Here is a 5,565-nt window from a genome sequence, read left to right as displayed (position 1 = left end):
AGCACATGGCTTGAGATAAGGTGTCCCAGTGCTCTGATAAAAAGTAGTGCACTATGTAGGGAATAGGGTGCTATTTGGGATAGAAACATTGATATCTTCTTAAATGTACAGTATTGTTAATTGACCACTTGAGTCTTTATTAGTCAGGTGAGGAACTGGAATTCAACTACTTTCAGTAAACTGTAGTTTTGTGTCAAACTGTGGACAGAAAGTTACTTTAAATACATGCAGCTGTAGGTTATTTCTTCACCAGACAACCGTTTACATGAACACGTTTTGTGAAACCATACACTACTTTTGCCATTTCATTTTGAATAGAGGAGTCGGTAAAGGAATATATTTTCCTGCATCACTCCATGTGGATATTGTTGATGATTAAAATAAAATAATGTATTTATTGTATAATTTGGTGGTAATAAAATATTGATTACATGTGTTTCATGCTAAATGTTGCTGTTTGAAATTATGTTCAACTGACAATTGTGTAAGCAATAATTACAACTGTTCAGAGACTATACACCGACTTATCACACGATTAACAGTAGGCCACACGCACACACACTGGTTCCAATCGCGTTCTCCTATGACGCATAAACCAATGGTTGCGAGCTACGTTATTGACTGTCGTTGACTGACAGATTGCTATAGCATATGATATGTTTAGCTGATACGTAAAATACCTCTCCAGGCTTTGTAAAATCTGGCAGGCGTCAACAACGTCTGGGCAGAGGAACGCGCCCAGTYTGTCTTCTCTCCAGGGTACGCCTTTCAGTTTGAATTGTTGACGTAGGACGCTCACGCCCCACGATTATCAGTTGCGGATTTGCTGCTCTCCTCTGGCTAAATCTGGTCCGCCAGCCAAAGCAGCTATAGTAGAGAGGCCTCTGCCTGTACTTCCTGCGTATGCCACAAGTTTACAGTACATATCAGCTCATTTGTGTTCAGGCAAGCTAGTTGCTACTTTCACCAGATGCACATGTCGGTAAGTCGGTTCTTSATTTCATATCGACTATTATTTCGGTTATCGATAGGGCAGTTTGTGTTATGGATATTTGTACAGAAAAGAGCATGACAAATGATGGACTCCATCGTTACAAGATCACTTTGTCCGACTACAGTAGGCCTAGCCTAGGAATAGTATGTATATCCCTCTATAGGTTATATCCCAATATCAAACGTTTTAATGTCAAACCTCTTTGGTTATAGCTATACATTTACATTTACAAATGTCCTGAAATATATTTCTGCTTCAGTCGTTACTCTACTATTTCCATAAAAGTTATTTGGACTTCTTCGGTCAACGAATGCAGATCGTCTCAGTCAACACATAACGCCGTCTGAGATTGATACAATGGAGCCTTGATGAAGCCGTAGTCGTGTCGCGAGCTTATTTACTTTTACGAAGCGCGAGCTGTCAGACAGTAGATGTCGCGAGGAGGGGAGCGGCGCAGCCTACTTGTAAACTCTCAAAATACACTTTTTAAGTTTGTCTATTAGACTTGATTATTCTTGGCTTTGGAACATCGGTAAGTTTAGTTCATCCATTAAAATATCGCATTAATTACTATTGTATGGTTTTGTTCATGTTATTCTGCATTCATAGAGAATATTAAAAGATTCGCTGTAGACAGAGGAACTTGGGGCTTATTATGGGGAGTTTTGTGGTGGGGGAAAATGAGTCACGCATGAAAATTGCTCATTCTGGCCGATTTTGTGTCTTCCCTGCGGTGCCCTTCAAACCGCCCTTCTTCCTTCCTAACATTGTATTGTCATGACTAGGCCTACAATGCATTCTATTCTATTATTTTATATTATATTCTTACCTTGGGAGAGTAGTATAAACATTGAAAGTACTGTCTTTTTCAATCATACAGACCATCATGTCAAATACATTGATAACACCTCATTACACTACAACGTCATTGTTGGGTGGGGTAGGTAGATCTTAAGTTCACATTCCACAGTATGCTAATTGGTCATAGGTATGCTTTAATGCACCACCCTCATTCCTTCATAGCCGGATTCAACAGTGCAGCACTGACTGAAGTATGTTGATTACACCCATTCAAGGATTTATTTTGTGGTGTGTTCTTTGATCAGACGAGTTATGTTATGTAGGCTGTGTGAGCGATCCTCCCAAGTATAGTCATGCTATGCCTTCTCTGAAGAAACCGTGGAGCAAAATAGTAGGCCTAGACCTAGGTAGTGATGTTGTGTAGATTTACTCAAGTATCTACAGGACCAGTCAAAAGTTTGGACACACCTACTCATTCAAGGGTTTTTCTTTATTTGTACTATTTTCCACGTTATAGAATAATAATGAAGACATAAAAACAATGAAATAACACATATACAATCATTTAGTAACCAAAAAAAGTGTTAAACAAATCAAAATATATTTTATATTGGAGATTCTTCAAAGTAGCCACCCTTTGCGTTGATGACAGCTTTGCACACTCTTGGCATTGTCTCAACCAGCTTCATGAGGTCGTCACCTGGAATGCATAGTCACCTGGTATGCATTTCAGTTAACAGGTGTGCCTTGTTAAATGTTAATTTGTGGATTTTTTTTTTTTTTATGCGTTTGAGCCAATCAGTTGTGTTGTGACAAGGTAGGGGTGGTATACAGAAGATAGCCCTATTTGGTAAATGACCAAGTCTGTCGTTTCTCTTTGCTAATTTGAGCTGTTCTTGCCATAATATGGACTTGGTATTTTACCAAATAGAGCTATCTTGTCACAGCACAACTGAGTGGCTCAAACGCGTTAAGAGGGAATGAAATTCCACAAATTTACTTTTAACAAGGCACACATGTTAATTGTTATGCATTCCAGGTGACGACCTCATGAAGCTGGTTGAGACAATGCCAAGAGTGTGCAAAGCTGTCATCAAGGCGAAGGGTGGCTACTTTGAAGAATCTCAAATATAAAATATATTTAGATTTAACACTTTATTGGTTACTACATGATTCCATATGTGTTATTTAATAGTTTTGATGTCTTCACTATTATTTTACAATGTAGAAGTAGTAAAAATAAAGAAAAACCCTTGAATGAGTAGGTATGTCCAAACTTTTGACTGATACCTATACTGTACATCCAGAATTTACAGCTGTGAGCCAGTTGGTTGCAACATGAGGGGAAAAAAACATGCAGCAGTATCACTTCTATACTTCTGTGTTGTTGGTAGTCTATCTCCAGTTGATCATCTGACAAAAGCTTTCTATTTACTAATGGACTCTGCACACACACACACACACACACACACACACACACACACACACAACCACCACCACACACACACACACACACACACACACACACACACAACCACACACACACACAACACACACACCACACACACACACACACATCCTTTTAAATACATATCTTCTCTGTACTTCACCGCAGGCAGAATTTGAGAGTGGTTACATTTCTTTAGCCACATTTTCAGCTGTTTACCAAAACAAGTGGCGGGTGGGCTGTTGTAGTTTTTCGCATGCCTGTTTAATGTCTCTCCTCTCCTCCACAGGCTGGTGTGTCCAGATGACTCATCAGGAGCAGCAGGAGATCCTGTTTAGGGAGAGCCTGGAGGCAGCTATGTCCTGGATGTTGGCCGTCCAGGAGCGGCTCCGGCTCAACGACAACACCCAGGGCCCCGGGCTGCCCTGGAGGCCAGACTCAGAGGAGACAGAGGTGAGACCAACCCTAACCAACTACTCACACAACCAACCACTGACACAACCAACCACTGACACAACCAACTACTGACAGCCAACTACTGACCAACCACCACTGACACAACCAACCACTGACCAACCAATTACTGACACTACTAACTACCTGAAACTACTAACTACTATGACACTACTAATACTACTGACTACTACTACTGACACTACTAACTACTCTGACCTACTACTACTGAACTACTAACTCTCTGACATACTAACTACTCCTGAACACTACTACTACTACTGACACTACTACTACTTGACACTACTACTACTATGACACTATAACTACTCCTGACACTACTAACTACTATGACACTACTAACTACTACTGACACTACTAACTACTACTGACACTACTAACTACTGCACTACTAACTACTCTGACACTATAACTACTCCTGACACTACTAACTACTCCTGACACTACTAACTACCTACTGACACTAACTAACTACTACTACACTACTAACTCTACTGACACTACTAACTACTACTGACACTACTAACTACTCTGACTACTAACTACTACTGACACTACTAACTACTACTGACACTACTAATACTACTGACACTCTAAACTACTGACACTAACTAATACTCTGAACTACTAACTACTCTGACTACTAACTACTCTGACACTACTAACTACTGCTGACACTACTAACTACTACTGACACGACTAACTACTACTGACACTACTAATACTCTGACACTACTAACTACTATGACAACTATAACTACTCCTCTGAGCCTGTGTCAGTACTTCGTTAGGTTTGGGTCTCACTGTCTCTCTGAGCCTGTGTCAGTCTTCGTTAGGTTTGGGTCTCACTGTCTCTCTGAGCCTGTGTCAGTACTTAGTTAGGTTTGGGTCTCACTGTCTCTCTGAGCCTGTGTCAGTACTTAGTTTAGGTTTGGGTTCTCTGTCTCTCTGAGCCTGTGTCAGTACTTAGTTAGGTTTGGGCTCACTGTCTCTCTGAGCCTGTGTCAGTACTTAGTTAGGTTTGGGTCTTCTGTCTCTCTGAGCCGTGTCAGTACTTAGTTAGGTTTGGGTCTCACTGTCTCTCTGAGCCTGTGTCAGTACTTAGTTAGGTTTGGGTCTCACTGTCTCTCTGAGCCTGTGTCAGTACTTAGTTAGGTTGGGTCTCACTGTCTCTCTGAGCCTGTGTCAGTACTTAGTTAGGTTTGGGTCTCACTGTCTCTCTGTCTCTCTGAGCCTGTGTCAGTACTTAGTTAGGTTTGGGTCTCACTGTCTCTCTGAGCCTGTGTCAGTACTTGTAGGTTTGGGTCTCACTGTCTCTCTGAGCCTGTGTCAGTACTTAGTTAGGTTTGGGTCTCACTGTCTCTCTGAGCTGTGTCAGTACTTAGTTAGGTTTGGGTCTCACTGTTCTCTTTCTCTGAGCCTGTGCAGTACTTAGTTAGGTTTGGGTCTCACTGTCTCTCTGAGCCTGTGTCAGTACTTAGTTAGGTTTGGTCTCACTGTCTCTCTGAGCCTGTGTCAGTATTAGTTAGGTTTGGGTCTCACTGTCTCTCTGAGCCTGTGTCAGTACTTAGTTAGGTTTGGGTCTCACTGTCTCTCTGAGCCTGTGTCAGTACTTAGTTAGGTTTGGGTCTCACTGTCTCTCTGAGCCTGTGTCAGTACTTAGTTAGTTTGGGTCCTCACTGTCTTCTGAGCCTGTGTCAGTACTTCGTTAGGGTTGGGTCTCACTGTCTCTCTGAGCCTGTGTCAGTACTTCGTTAGGGTTGGGTCTCAATGTCTCTCTGAGCCTGTGTCAGTACTTAGTTAGGTTTGGTCTCACTGTCTCTCTGAGCCTGTGTCAGTACTTAGTTGG

General features: G+C 41.6%; 1 pseudogene; it reads left to right on the top strand.

Annotated features, from left to right (window-relative positions):
- The first annotated feature begins 901 nt into the window (after positions 1 to 901).
- Positions 902 to 5,565, top strand: part of LOC111963093 (nesprin-3-like) — a 47,698-nt pseudogene continuing 43,034 nt past the window's right edge.

Source organism: Salvelinus sp. IW2-2015, linkage group LG4q.2, assembly GCF_002910315.2.
Source record: "Salvelinus sp. IW2-2015 linkage group LG4q.2, ASM291031v2, whole genome shotgun sequence".
In the NCBI taxonomy this organism is placed as follows: domain Eukaryota; kingdom Metazoa; phylum Chordata; class Actinopteri; order Salmoniformes; family Salmonidae; genus Salvelinus; species Salvelinus sp. IW2-2015.
This window is presented reverse-complemented; position numbering and strand designations above follow the sequence as displayed.